We start from the raw sequence: 16,739 nt of genomic DNA on the forward strand, positions 1-16,739 counted from the left end.
CCAACATCAATTGAACTTTTCTCCAGCTGTATATGAGCAATTATGTGTTCCGTATGATTTGATTGGATAATATTGGTGGATTTTTCACACACAGATCCTCATCTCTGTCTCCAAAGTAGTGCCCTCCAACTCCCCTTTAGATACAGGACAGATGGCTCCTGTGTCAAGAAAGCTGTCTGAAGTAAGAAGGCAACACACACAAACACACACATGCACACAGACACACCTGCCGGTAGACTTGAACCATAGGTCTTATCAAGTTGCCCCAGCTGTGTTGCCAGACGCTAGCCTCCACTCCGTCTGTCTGCCTGAGTTAAACTGGGGGTGTTTAAAATTAGATTTAACATCGATCATTTCCCCAGCCTGAATGGGGCCCAGTGTCAGAGGATGGCAGGGGCAATCCCTCACCCGCCGTCCGCCTGCCTCACCTCAACACACCATCAGTCAGGCTGGGGAGAGATGGAGGGAGAAGGAAAATAAGTAAGGGAAGAGAATGACTAAGGGAAGTCATAAGATGGTGAGCGAAGACAGGATAAAAGTAAAGGCAGAGAAGAATAGAGATGGAATGGGTCAAAGAGATGATAAAAAAAAAAAAAAGGAGAGATAAGCAGAGGAAGGAGGGAAACTTCTTCCCACCAATGGACCAATTTGTACCATTACTTCATAATAAAAATAGTATCTTTTAAAAAACACTTTAACTATGTGTAGAGCAAACCGAGGTTCAGCCAGAGTTTAAAACTGTTACTTAATTTATTATATTATTCCTGTACCTGGATGGAAAGTAGAGATTAGACCACGTTGATGGAGGCTGCAGGTTCCTAACAGTGGGGTCATTTACATGACTTATTTGCATGGTAATCGTATTTCCATGCTACGTTTCCCTTTATGCATTGTTACCATCGGGGGAGAGAAGGAAGGTGATTTGCATATTAACAAGTTACATGGTGGGTAATAGTGGCACAATGTTGGATCATAGTACATAACTGTTTCCATGTTATTGTCCCTGTTTTATAGCGATGATATAATGTGGAATTGAAGGCACTTTAGTAAAGTAGGACACTTCAGTACATTTCAGGTGCTTAGACTTTTTAAATCTGTTTTAAAATCTGATACATGTTCAGCTCCCAACTCAGCAAACCTGAATAGCAATGGTTGGTGTTTTGGTCATAGAATATAGAGACACAAAACCTCTCAGACCTCCACCACAGACCCCAGTTCCACTCCTAGAACAGAACTCGCTTTCCCTTGAGTCTCTTAGCATTGTCTGTCCTCAGCCTGCTTCCCCAGCACACTACAGTTTAGAATGTGATCACCAGAGGGATCAGTCATCTGAAAGCTTTTTTTTTTTTTAAATGATTATGGAATAAAATTGTGCTTAATTTCTTTACAACCTGCTCAATATTCATATGTTGGTCAGATGACTACGTTTGATTTCCTCTGCTGTGTAATGAACTTTTTTGGTTTTGGTTTTCCGAAGATTAATTAATCTTATCTAATTTTCACCTTCTAGCTAAAGATTGTGAAAATTATTCAAGCTTTCCACTCCTGATTTCACCTGGATCGGTTCCGTTTTCGTTATTGAACTGCCAACATAGAGGGTTTTGGAAGGACAGATAAAACAGCCACATCTGTGCTGGGCAGGCTGCCTCCCCATTTGCAAGTCAAGCAGCACATCCTTTAATGAAAGACACAATAAAGCCTTTCCAAGCATGACATTCTCTCTGTAACACCATCCATCCACCACACCCCAGTTATGGCCTTGCAGCTGTAATGTCCACTCATTGGTCTGTGCTACTATCATCAGCATCCTTGTTATGTTTGTGAGGCATGGCCTTGCCAAATGCGAGGAACATTGATTTTTTTTATATCCCTGCTCCCAGCAAGGCTCATAGCATCTTTAGTCCTGCTATCTGGCCTTGCATCTTTATAGGGACAATAGTTTTGAGTCAATACAGTAATTAAGCAGTTAAGTTATTTCTAAAAGATTTGATCAGCAGTAGAATAAACCGTTTTTCCATCATAGAATAAATACTCAACTCAGTTTCTGTTCAGTTAATTCCTGAAGTGGCTTCCTCATTACTGTCTTAATGGCTGTTCAATTAAAGTGTCCATCACTTTGAATTGAAAGTGATTTAGCCCAACACTACAGTCTATGGACCGCAGTCAACTATTTGTACAAAAGGGCCATTCGGGGCATGAAAATGGGTTTTTACTTCAGGGACTGTTACAATAATGAGAGATGAGAGACAGTTTCATCTTCACATAGACTCTATGCTGAGGGAATATGTATATGTGGACTCCAAATTACTTTGCCAGCCAAGGCTTTTCATTTTCGAACATACAGGAGATGAACAATTTTGTAGACTTTGGATAAGTAGTTACTTTTAGACTGTTCAGATCAGTCAGCAACAGTGGCAAATTACAAAACAAGTCTTTATTCACTATATGTCAAGCAGGATTTGGTCTCCTTTAGACTATAGATCGAAAATAAAAGAATGATATGTGATAGACACTGTTTCTGTTTAGTGACACAAAGTGTCATGCAGTAGCTACATCCACCAGTGACGCCCGAAGTCACCACTGAATATACAAGACCAGTATCACGCCAAAGTGTGTAATACACCCATCAGGCCACTAGGGGATACTGTGTCAATTTCACACTTTGCTTCACCTCAACGTGAAGAATGCAGATAATTTGACTACAGCTGAAAAAGAAGGTCACGCAACAGAGGTCGTGTCACAAAGTGCAAAGAGTGATAAAGTCCAAATAAAGAGGTAGATCCAGGGTAGCTGGATGGATAAAACCAAATACTTTCACCCAGGAGACCGAGATTACTCTTTAAGTAACGCAAACCATGACCTTACTTTTTATCCACAGGCGTGGCAAAGCGTGACTCTGACACGGTATCCCATAGTGAACTAAGGGGTGTATTACATGCTTTGGTGTAATATCAGGTTGACTATGCGCAATCTTCCTAGAGGTTCCTTCCTCAAGGAAGTTCAAGTACCCATTTCACAGGATCTTTACCCGAAGGGCTTATATCTATCCACTCAAAATCAAAGAGCAAAAGCTTCTTTCTAGAGCCACCACTTTACAATTACATTCCACAATCAGGAAGAAATCAATTGAAAGGGAGGCACATACCAATTTCACTGTTGCTCCAATGGCTGCAAATGCCATGCAGACACAATTTTCGTCATTGTGGATTTGTCAATGGCAGCATATTTGAGAAACAGCATCCTGTGGCTTTTGTTGTCATTTCAACAGCTAGACACGTAACACCTCAGGACTGATCTCTGTCTTTTTCTAAATAAATATTTTTATTAGGTTTTTCTTAAAAGGATTCAACTGTAAAAGTGGAAAAAGAAACAATGTACGACATTACCCTTTATGTCCCCCTAACTTGCGCTTGTCTTCTTTCCATCCACCTAGGGAATCTATCTAGAAAGATCTGTCTTGATGGATAGATGGTCCATGTGTGTTTATCTGCACTGCCTATTTGAGGAAGTAATAGCGCCAGGATGGGATGTAACAAGAGCACAAGCCAGTGGAGGGAGTGCAATGCTCTGGGCACTCCTCTACTTGGACACCCTGGGACCACACACTTCAGTTTGACATGTCCAACCACCTAAACGTTGTTGCAGACCAGGTACACTCCTCCTTAGCAGTGGGTCTTCCCAAGGGCAGGAACCTCTTCCAGCAGGATAATGCATCCTGCCCCTTTTTATTGTTAGGTGATGGTCTGAGTAACAGTTTAAAGTGTTGACTTGGCTATAAATTCCACAGATCTCAATCCGATCAAGTGTCTGTTGAATATGCTCAACTAAAATGCAGTGACTTTATGTCGGAACTTACAGGACTTGAAGGTTCTGCTGCTATTGTTTAGTGCCAGATAGCACACGGCACCTTGCATACATCAGAGGATTGGAGCTAGCCTGGTACTACCAGACGAAAATTCACCGCATATAGGTCTGGTCACGCTCCATTGTATGTTCATAGTCTAGTGGGCGTACACCAGGTAAATTTTGACACTATTGGAGCAGCATTTAATCGATAAGCATTGATCACCATATCTGTAAATGATCATTGCAGAATTTATTTCAAAACTTAAGGCTTTGTCTTTTCATCAGCTTCAATGTCCTTACACTTAGTCACTCCTACTGGTCGCTGATTGGTCGACCCTTCAGAGGGGCTCTGCAAACGGGGTTTCAAGACCATAATCACAGTGAAGAAAACTGGAATTGAGAGCAACAGGTGGGCGGAGCCAGGCTAGATTGGAGCTGTTTTGGTAGCACATGGAGGACCAACATTATATTAGACAGATGGTTATACTGTTTTGACTCATCGCCATATACGGTATACAAGTAATTAATTAATTTGTGTTAATATTCCCATGAATCCATTACTTCACAAATATTAGCATATTGGTAACATGCTAAACTATATGGTAAACATTAGGCTTGCTACACATGAGCATGTTGTCATCATGAGTGAAGCAGAGCTGCTAGCATGGTTTTCTCTTGTACATCTTGTGCAGTGCAGGTGTCGGATAAAACTCCATGCAGCTAAAAAACCTCTCAATGATAAAGTTAAATGACAAGAATCACGGTATATCATGCACTATACTGTGTGCCAGACTGCCCCGGCTTAGTAATTAGTAAAGAGTAGGAGCTGTCTCCTACCATATCTGTCCTTTACTTACAACGAAGTTAATTTTCCTTTTTTTTTTTTTTTCCCCCCTATCACTGTCTTCTTCCCTCTCGACCCCTCTGCGATATCCATCAATTCTTAACTGTTGAGGGACACACTCATTTCACAGGTCAATTAATTTTAATCAGTGTGTCAATTTAATCTGAGTTCAAACCACTAGACGGACACTTTGTGAAAATCTCATTAACCTTCCCATTTCCAATCTGCTCCCTTTATCAGCAGGGCACAGCAATGACTCAGTCATTTTCAAATCCATGCTTTTTCTGTCGGTAAACAAACTCCTGAATTTGGATAATGTCACGGGAAAAGAGGGGCCCGGGAGGGGAAACGCACAACATCCACTCACACCTAAAATGACACTGACATTGACTTAGTGTCCTCAGGTAGGTGTTTTAATAGCAATAACACTGGCAAGAAAATCAATGTGATCTCAAGATAAGGTTAAGGTTAAATGATTGCTGTGAGGGTGATGGATGACTGCAGCAGAAAGACAAGAAGAACAACAAAGACTATATGTAAGATAATGCAGAAGATGCAGAAGTTAAACAAGTGTTTTCATCGGACCAACTAATAGTTTAGTCCAAACATTAGATATGTGATTATTAATAGATTGTTTCAGTCCTAATGTCTTTTTACTGCTGTGTTATTCTGCTGCTGTATGAATCTGTCCATTTACCGAGAAAAAAAACAGGACGAATCAATCAGCCTGTAGATAGACAGCAAGCTCACAATAACATTTAGAATTTTAATAGATGCTGCATTCAAACTCAATTACAAGGGAAACTAGTAAATGCAAAAAAAGTAAACAAATAGGAACAGCAAAAGGAAGGAACATAAGTTCAGTCACAGTTGACAAAAACATTTAAAAAACATAAAGCTGCACTAATAAATATATTAATAATAACAGTAAATCAAATTAGTAGTCTGTTTGTAAAGTTAAAGGGGGTTCGGACCGTCAAACCCCCAAAAAAGTATCACCCAACTGCATAGTTCCCCTTAGCATCTTTTAGCTCATTGTTTTGTTTTTACGGTTCACAACTTCACTCCTTCGGTTCAGTCCCATGGCTCTCATGAACCCCCTTTTTCATTAAAAAGCTGCAATAAGATACTTTGCAATATTGTAGCACAAAATGACATGCAGACAAATGTAAATAGCAGGAGAACACCTAGAAAGAATGGAGACCAAATCAGAGCCAAAAAGAGAGCGGATATTGGACATTTATTGCGAGGCTGTTGAATACAAACATTGCTTTGTGTCTGCTTGTTGTGTAAATTTGCATTAAAAACTAGCATTGCCATGTTAAATAATTTATAGGTGATGCTATATGTTAGATGTTGTGTTTGTTGGTAATACTGCCCCCAAGTGGCCAAAGTGATCAGTCAATGCTCCTTTAAATGGGATTTATAATCTGTCTGAAATGCATGTCGGATGATTGGATATTATTTGAAACCCTTTCCTCCCACACATTTTCCCACATCTGATACAGTGTCACCATGACGGCCATATTCTGTAACTTTGTAAAAACCAAATATCTGTTATTAACACCCATTTACCACCACGACTGGCCAACTTTTTTTGGAGGAGTTGTGCAACTTCCAACTATTTTTGGCACTTTTCATGCATACAACCCACTGCAACACTATCAATGTCCTCTGGCAATGACTGTAAACACAGTCGAGATGTGATAGCATATGCTAAGCACTAGTCCTGCGAGACCATAACCGAGCCTTTTAAGTTATGCTCAAAAAGAGGAGAGAGTCCAGTCAAGTATATCATGTTATACATGTTGTTACTTCTTTATGCCATTTAATAGAGGTCCAATGAAAGAAAGTGATACTGGATACAGATCACTCTTTGATCAGCAAGTATCCCAAGGTGCTTTGATCTTTGCGCTTAAATGCACTAACACCATTTGTTGCCTCTCCAGTGAGAAGTGTGGCCCCCACGAATTGATTTTATTTTGGGTTTAGAGATAATATGATTACAAAAAAAATTCTTAGCACGACATCAAAACAATTTTTTTGAACATTTATTAGATGAATGCTTTCAGGCACAACTGTGTTTTTCTGCTGCAAAAACCCTTCTGATCGCTGTATTTACAGTAAACTATATCCTCTCATGTCCACTGACAATCACAGTCCAACTTTTGTGCTTGATTGTGAAGAGAAAAAGTGAAGAATATGTAAATGAGCTGTTGATAATAGGCTACTGTGCTAGTGTCTCTTTAAATAATCAAAACAATACATAAATAAATTGTAAAAATATCGTTCTCACAATTTTTAAATTCATTATAACTATTTTGTAAATAAACAACGTAATATGTGCTTTATTTATTTTAAGCATTAACATAGCAATTACAGCAGAGCAGATGTGCATGTGTGTGCATAATTAACGCTTCATCACTATCAGATCTACAGATGGAACATCATAGGCATGTTCTGTATACAGTTGCTCAAATGCTGTGCTGCTAGTAAATCACATGATCGTATTTCAGCTTTCACCTTGTGATCCATTAAATCTTCACCAGATTTCAAAATAAAACTCATTGAGTCTGCTGAAAAATGCTGTCGTTATCTGGTGAATCTTTGGGCCCAGAAATTACGCTTTTTCATCCAAGTTACACACACTTCATTAAACCCGATTCTCAGTCCAACTATAAGGCTTAGTGCTTTTTTTTTTTTTTATTCTAGAGGTTTTGATGTGCTTGAGAGACTAAATCAAGCGCACCCAACCACTACGGCCAAGTATTCATTATTTGGACTTGGGTGTTGTGGAGAGCTGATAAGATGCAAGCTCATTTGCATGAGAGGCCAAGACACCCTTCAGAAACCACAGAGCCATGCAGGCCAGCCGCTGCAGTCAACACTGGCATTTCATCTCTATCTCTATCTCCTTTACTCTCCTATGCTCTTTCTTCACACACTCACACAGCCCGGCACAAAAGAATAATAGGCAGGCACTGCAAAAAATGACAAGCTTGGCAAGAGATTTTATTTGCCATCAAAGCCTATCAGCCGTTGTTTTAAGATAGTCAGCTTACTCCTAGTGGACTCCCAGCCCGTTGTGAATTGTTTCAGGACACTTCCTTCGAAAAAGAGAAACTGTCTCCAGCTTTTTTGTTTGGAGGCTTTACGATTATTCCCCAAAAGAGGTCATTTGAAGTGAAACCAGCAGAATTCAAGGGAATGAGCAGCAGTGCAGCTTCACAAAAATACCCTGGAGTGAGGGTGATAATTCTTGCTACAAAATACAAGCCCTTGCCAAGCTTGTAATTTTTATAGTGTAAGAATATGAGGACACTCACAAATACACACAGGCGTGCACACACACACACACACACACACACACACACACACACACACACACACACACACACACACACCGACGCTCTCCTGCTTCTGCTCTCCCTCTTTCTCATAAAAGCACTCTCTGGCCTCTTTAGTATTCTGATGTGGTTCCTGATTCTCTGTCAACATTTGACATCACAGGCGGTGGGGATCAGACTCATACAGAGAGAGGCCAACCGCCTGTGGCTCACCGCTGCAGAGGACTGTAGGTAGGGATTACTCGGACAAAGGGACGGACTGACAAAATGACATACAGACGGACACTCTCCTTACACCTGACGTTAAGGGGCATTTGACCTTAAATCTTCTGGATTGTCGGATACCAAATTAGCAAGAAGGAATCAGGTTAACTGCAAACCAAGTTTTGGACTCCCCATCTCCTGTTGACTTGAGGTGGAGCGGCTCGTCACAAAACAAGACAGTAGCATTGTCACAAAACAGACAAATAAGCTTGCTAATTACAGCAGAGGCCTTTCTCACCGTCTCGCAGATATATTACAGCCATTCTGTGCTACGAGGCAGTTAACAGGTTTTCTTATAGCCACTTTAACATTCATCTCACATCCAGTTTGCTTCTGGATATGATTCAGCTGGAGTACATTTACGGCTGACATTAAAATGCGATGGCAGTATACACAGTGAAATTGGATTTCTCTTCACCTCGCCTAAATGCAGATTGTGTCCTTTACGTCCTTCAGAGCTGACAGTAAACATCTCGTTTTACTTGTTCATCCACAAGTACCCCATTTTTGACATGTATTTTACAATTTGAGCCGCCCGTTGGCAGCTTAATTTGTTTTATTTCTGTCTATAGATGCGTTACGTGGATTGGAGTTGCTTCGCATTGCCTAGTTAGACCACCTCAGGCCATCTGGAAAAGGGAAAGTAACACTAGCTTTGAGAAAAACATTCATAAATGCTGATGTAGTAATATCCTGATAGTATATTGGTGCAGCTTGTGGAGGTTAATGGTTCAAACTTCTATCTTAGGGACTGAATGATGTTAACTATTCCTCCCTCCACATGTGCCACTGAAGTGCCCTGGAGCAAGGCGCGTCTTATCCTTGTTGTGTTTACGCCTCTGAGGCAGATTAGAAACAACCAAAAATTTTGCCTCTCACTCCAGTGCCAGCTCATTTCTTGCTGTCAACACCCCAGCTGTTAACTCAGTGCTCAGGCTGACCTCACATCTGTTTCTATTACCCCAACGCGAGCTCCTGTTAGACCATAATACACGGAGAGTAAAGGTTAAAAAAAATAGCAGAATTTTGTTGTTGGGTAATATGTAGCAAAAAACGGATCCCTATAAAGTTAACCATTAAAACGTGGGGCTGACATTTTGTTAGGTTGGGTTAAGTAAGGTCAGGGGGAGAGTTGAGTACTGTATATGCTTGTGGTTGTGGAAATACACTTGAGTTGAACGATTGACAGCTCTCTCGTCTCTATACTATTAATTGTATAAAAAAGTGGATGTAGCTTCCGGTTCCGAAAGATGAGGGCGATGCGGAAGTGTCTTAAACTGCAATACCACCAAGTGCCGTTGGAGGTTGGCTGTAAAAATGCGGCGGTTTCCATAGACCCCCATTCAACTTCTCTCATGACATTTTCAGTCAATAAAACATTTTCACGAGTTTCCTGAATGTCATTTGCTAAATACAGTCTTCCAGATTAGTGTTCAGGCTGAGCATCTGTAAGTTTTTTTTCATCATTAATTATAAAATAAGGCGTGGTTGTTTGATCGACAGGCCTGTGGTGCAGTCAGGTTACGGCTATCGGTGGGCGGGACGTACTATCGCTGGAGCTCCAATCAAATCGAGTCAGATAGTCAGACCCCCCACCCATAACGACCGTGCACAAACCACTGGGTGATGTGACTACTGGTTGCCGCCTGCTCCATATCAGATAAACTAGGTGCAGCTTGTAGCTTAGTTTAGCGTAAAAACTGGAAACAAGAAAAACGGCTAGCCAGACTGTTTGTCCAGATACAAAAACAAAAGCACTATTTGAATTAGCCTTTTTGAAATGCTATAACTCATTTATTTAGTTAATACACCAACAGAAATGTAAACAAGATAAAAAACATGCTAATTAGAGGCAGAGCCATGCTAGTTGCTGCTCACAGTGCCTCTGTCCTTATTTGATTGTTTCTCCCTCCTCCGGTAATCATAGTGGTCCACTGTCATTAACGCCACGCTAATGTTCCCGGCTCGACCCACCCTTTAATTGGAAATATGTTGGTGATTGGGACACCCATCACAACACATACTGAACATTCGAGATCCAAATTTGTAGCTGTTTGTTTGACCTAATCACAAGTGGAACCACATGCGTCTGTAGTGCTGAAGCGCTAATATTGTTTTAGATACAAGAAATAGTCTGTCAAAGTGTTGTACCAGTAACAGTTTGAGCTCATAATAGAACATTTTAATAGTACAAATCAAAACAGTTTTTAATTAAAGGCTCTCCATGTTAGAAATGGTTCATGTGCATCCAGTTTCTGCAGTGCAGTACATTTACACACTGAGGGTTGACTGACAGTATAATACAGAATACACGTTTTTAATTCATGTTCAGACATTTTCCAATAAGTTGTTTATTGTAAAGAAAAACACCTTTCAAAACATGGTTAATACTTCAACATTGACTAAACTCGGATACCTTTCAACATGTCTGTACCAGTCTTTTATCTTGAATCTAGCCTCCACTGGCAATGTGGGATTCCCCAGCGCCACTACACACATATAGAAGGATTTGTGTCAATTGTCCATGGACTCAGTGTGTGCCCTCAAAAAAAAAAAGTATCCTCTTTCCTTTCTCTAATTAGCAGAAATTAATCTTTGAACTGGAAGCTTAGATTTGATGTTGCAGGGAACTGGTGTGTGTTGGGAAATTTTCTGAACAGCTAATCCCACTATCAGATGTCTGTATTGTGGGAATGGGATTATGTGTGGAAACGTGTGTAAGGGAAAGATAAAGAGCATTTCAGTGGGAGCGAGTGTTGTGTACAACTTTTTCTGTCCACTCATATAACTCTTTATGTATGTGAATTTGTGTGTGAGTTTGGTTTTGTGCAAATATCGTTGAAGACGTGCAAAAGCTCCAGGCACTTGATCCTGAGTGCAAGTGCTAAAAGGGAGCGATGGAGGGATTAATCCAAAGGGATTTCTTCAGTGTTGTGAATAATTTATTAAAAATGTGAGATAATGACACATTTGATTTTCAAGCATCACTTGTGACTCGAGCTTAAGAACAGAGTTATGAGAGTATACACGGATTTGAAAAGGATGTTTGTGTGTTAGTTATGTAAGGAGTCTCTCTATGTGTGTCTTTTATGAATTATTGACTGTTCTTCAGTATGTGCAGTATACATTTATGCAATATGAACATTTTGCATATCTGTGAATGTGTGTGTGAGCAATCTGTTCCTGCAACCATGGCCAGATAATGAAACAATGGCCCGGCACTGACGTGTAAAAGTATCATATGTGTTTATTTGTAGTTATTTTATTTCATTTAATTTTAGTTCTGTTCGTTCAAGCTGCTGCTCTTTCCCCTAGAGGTTGCCTTGAATTGAACAGTACACTTTGGGCAAAAAGGTGGGGGAAAAAAAATCCATAAAGGTCTCCAGTCAATTAGAGGACCAAGGAATATGAAATTGTAGCCCATTCTTATTCCTGAGGCATTACATTATTCCTTTTTGACAGAGCTGTTGGTGTTGGTGCCTTCTGGTGTCGACACAGTGACCACCCGCGTCATAGAAGGAGATCATGTGATGTAGTAGAAAGACTGACAGAGTCTGTATAAGGAGGAGGTCAGGGGAAACAAACACACGACTTTATGAGGCCATGAGAAAGATCTGGAGCTGTATTTTTCTGATCTGTGGGTAAAAGCCCCACAAACCTGTTTTTTTTCTCTCTGCCATCCCCCCAACCAGTCGGGGCAGAGTGGCATCCATCTCTGGCGCTGGTTGTGTTTAAGGCATTCTTCCTGTCACAAGGGAGATTTTCCTTCCAGCTGTTGCTCATGGAGGTACTGTTGATTTGTATCTTTACAAGATTCTGTGCCCTGGCACAATTTCTATTGGGATTAGGGGCTACAGAAATAGAATTGCACTGAACATAAAGTAATATATTTAACTTACATAATATACAGTACATAATTTTATCTAGGTGACTTATGTGATGCTATTTTAACTTAAACCATGATCTTTTCTTAATTCTAACCATTGGTGCTTAAACCTGAGGCACCTTATGTGTATGTGAGAATCCAACTGGCACCTTGTGCGTATCTCTGAGACGCTGGCGGGCTGTTACAAAGCAGTAGTATTTGACATCCTGGGAAACGAACAAGTTAGAATTTCCCGGCTCTTAAGGGCCATTCAAATTCTGAAATTGGCTCCCTGTGTTTTGATGCTCTGTGACTTTAAATTGGGTTTTCACTGAGTATACACAGGGGCATGCAGATTAGTTAATTTAATTAATTTTCATGCCTTTAAGGAGCTGCTAATCCACCTTAAACACTTTCATCAGTATCAGTTTCATTGGAGAGTTTTTGTATCACATCTTGTTATAAATTCTGTTTCAGTGGATTTCCCACCCAGCAGAGAGTGTGTGAGTGTGTGTGTGTGTGTGTGTGTGTGTGTGTCTGTGTCATTTCTTGTGTGCTGGCTGCTCCGATTAGCTACCCCTGGTTCGCTATCACCCAAAGGCGTGAGCCACCACCACAGCACACCACAGCCATCATATTCATAATGGAGATAAAATTAATTTGCTTTCCCCTCCTCTATCTCTGCCTGCCACTCTCCTCCTCCTCTATCTCTTGTTCGCCCTCCCTTCTCTCTCTTCCTCACCTCCTACACTGTCCCTACATACATTTATCTCTAAAGTGTGTATCCTGCCTCTTGCCATCTTCTCTCTCCCTTTGTTACACAACCATGTTATAGCAGGCCTAGCAGCAGCCTCCAGCCTCTGACGGTGTCAGGTTTGTGTACCAGACAATGGAGAGGGATGCTATTAGGCACTTGCTGGCTTCCTTGAAAGCATTTATAAGGAATAGGCTTGAGCTTGTTCTTGCTCTTTCTTATCAGGAAAATATCACGCGGCCATGTATCCATCCATTCATTAGTTATTGTTTTCTGTCAGTTACACTGTGTTAGCATAATGAAAAGAAAAAAAATTCAATTTTACTTGTGTAACCTATGCAAATGAATACATGCTAATGAGCTGTTGTTAACATTCAAGTTGTAGGAAAAGCAGAATAAGAAAGAGAAATGTGTTATTAATCTTCTTATTTTTCAAGCATGGGAATTATAGCAGAATAATCCTTCGGGTTCTTAAGTAAACTGGAATAAACCCAACTTTTCCTGCTGTTTCACAGCAGGCAGCCCACTGAAAGAAACAGAACCTTTTGTTTCCACAGTAGCAATAATAAGTTAAAAGTGTAAGGCTGCTTTAATAGCTTGCAGGAATAGCTCTCAGAGTGACACATTTGAAGTGCTTGAGTGGTAATTTGTTTTTCATACATGCAACACTTATTGTGAGTTCATGCTTCACAGTCAGCCCAAATTGCTGCATTTAACATATAACAACCACCTTAGCCAACTTCACATTAAATATGCCTTTTTTTCCCCCCCAAGTTTATTTGACAAGTATTTGTCCTTCTTGTCATATAGTAAACTTTTTCCTGTTGGGTGATAAGAGAGGTACAGTTGAGCTGACAAAGTTGAACCTTTCACCTCTTAAAATTAATTCAAGTAATATATTTAAATTACATAATATACACAATTTTATCTAGGTGATTTATGTGACGCTATTTCAACCTAAACCATGATCTTTTCTTAATACTAATCATGTGTTTATTGGTGCTTAAACCTTATGTGTATGTGAGAATCCAACAGGCAAACCAGGAGGTTTAAGTGTTACTTTTCCTTTGTATATACACAGTCTGCAGCTCTACATGTATTTTGTACTTTTATTTTTTAAGTCCTTGGTGTTGCGCACCTTTCGGGCCAAAAGATAGCATGACACACTAACATGGATATCCAGTAGAAGTAAAACAAAATGCTTCATCACCCTTTAAAAGACTAACCTTATATCTATTTAACATGGTATGATGACAGAACGTGTTGTACAACAATCACATATACACCAGTCCACTACAGCATACTGTGTCAGTGTCACGTTTTGCCTTACCTCGGCATTAAACACTTGGTTAGGCCTTGGAGATAAAAACACATGTTTAGGGTTAGGAAAAAAGTTCTTTAAAGAAACCCACATCACTTTCTCATAGACCTGAATCATGGTCTCTTGCGATATTCCTGGTTGTTAATCCATTCAACCAAATCAAAATACTAAATGGTGACAGGCACTAAAAGTTGTCTCACAACCAATCAAACAGTAGCAGAGGGTCTTGACAAGGTCTGCAGGCAATCAGGGGTTGTGTTTACAGGCTAATAAGCTAACAGGCCAAAAAAGCAGAGTCACTGTTTGTTTATTGTTCCGCATTTGGGCTGCAGTTTGGTATGTACGTCGAGCATCAGCATCATCAAAGTTGCATTTCTGGTTTTTTTTGTTTATTGACACTATTATATTTTATTTTATTTTTCTTGGTCTGATCTTTCCATGTGTTTTCCATGTACCTCTGCCATTGACTTGTGGCTTCCTCACTGCTTTAGTAATAGACTAGTGCAACAGCCTCTTTACATGCCTCAACAGAAATTGCCTCCAGACTGAACATAACTCTGCTGCCAGGCTTTTAACAGGAACTAAGAGTAGTGAACACACCACCCGTGTTATTCCCAATATGTTTTCGAATTGATTTTAGGTTCTTACTGTTGACTCTTTATGGCCTCTCTTTGTGCTATACATCTGAGCTCTTGGTTACATGCCAGTCAGTGTGTAGGCTGAGATCTTCTGGCCTTTTATCTGTTGACTTTTTCCAGTCAGAGCTCCAAAGCTAAAGAATGAGCAGCCCGAGGAAATAAGGTCACTATCTTCTAGGAATATTTTATAGAGCCCCTTTCCTGATTCTACTTGATTTTTATTGATCTGTTTTCATTTCATTTCATGGTTTGGACTGTTTTGTTGCTTTCAACTGTATTTGTTTTATACATGAGTTTTATTTGCTTTTATTTGATATGATCATTGTTTTGGTTGATTTTATGATCTGCTCGTTTTAAAGTTTAGTGTCAGAATGGCAGAAACATTCGTCCATCCATCAATCCATCCATCCATCCATCCATCCATCCATCCATCCATCCATCCATCCATCCATCCATCCATCCATCCATCCATCCATCCATCCATCCATCCATCCATCCATCCATCCATCCGGCCATCAAACCATTTCAGTCACACATCCACCCATAACATTTGTTATGAGAAAAACGGTGACAATACAAACTCCCTGGATGGGAGGGAATTTTAGTGCTCTATAAGGTTTTGAGAAAAAAAGAGAATCAGATAAAAAATACTCATAAAGACAGGAGCACTTCAATAGCAAAGCAAACATCAGATCCGCAATGTCAGAGGTTTACATAAGACAGTTTCCATCAGCCACTAATCAGTGGTACCTAATTTGGCACCCCAGATAAAAATTTGATAGATTTGAAGTGATAAATGGAGGGTTGCATTTTTTTTAAATTTATTTTGAGTATGAAAATGTCTACAAAATGACATCTTTATGTGATTTGTTTAACACAAACAGATGAGATCAAATATTTGGTCCTCCAAAGTTGACAATTTCCATTGGTAATACGTTTAAATGACTGTATCTTTAAAACAGTATAAAAAAACAATAACATACCAAGGGCCTACTTTAAACTACAATATACAAAGAAAAAGCCAAAACGTGTGTGTTCAGAAAGTAGATATACAAATACAGTACGATACAGAAATGAATTGCAGTGTATAGTTTGCAGAAAATGCAGATGCTATTAAAGTGACACGGTGAAATGAAAACAGAAGTACAAGCAATATATAAAGGAAGAATTTGAGGATCATCACTGAGAATAAACCTAATAACAGGGTTTATGGAATGGCACAAACCCCACAATAATAATACGTATGTAAGATAAGGATAAAACAGAAATACTAATGCTACACAGCTACATCCTATAGTTCAGTTTGTCCACTTGTCCACTATATAATGGACTATTAAGTGAACCAGTGGCCAATAGGAATGTCCCTTGTCTATTATAAACAAAAAATATCATTCATTCTAATGGAGTAAGGTCTCCTCCACTAAAGTCAGTTCAAACCATGTGGGTGAAGGACTCCTTCCAAGTTCACCAACTGAAGGAGTACTGCTCCATTTTCTGACAAGATGTGACTCTGCCTTTTTTTCTTGAGGAATAAATAAAATGTTTGCCTAGCAAGGTAGATGACTTGATTGCATGGCTTACTGCTCATTCATCCACAGAGAACCACGATACATCATGACCAAAGCAACACTTGATGATGATTTGCAAATGTGTGCAGGATGGGGTTTTGAAGGACTATGCTGATGTGATGCATAATTCAAATCATACCTAAGAGCAGAGAAAATCATTTGATTGCACCACTTGACTTAGCGAGAGGGAAATGATAAGGCCAGCCGGTCCTCATCATAACTCTGCCTCCCTCCCTCCCTCCCTCGCTCGCTGTAAAAATAGCATTGCCACTCTGAATTTTGAGCACACTTA

The sequence above is a fragment of the Brachyistius frenatus genome, unplaced genomic scaffold (assembly GCF_029030835.1).
Source record: "Brachyistius frenatus isolate BFR_SWC_R1_liver_20210118 unplaced genomic scaffold, ASM2903083v1 Contig_16, whole genome shotgun sequence".
NCBI lineage: Eukaryota > Metazoa > Chordata > Actinopteri > Embiotocidae > Brachyistius > Brachyistius frenatus.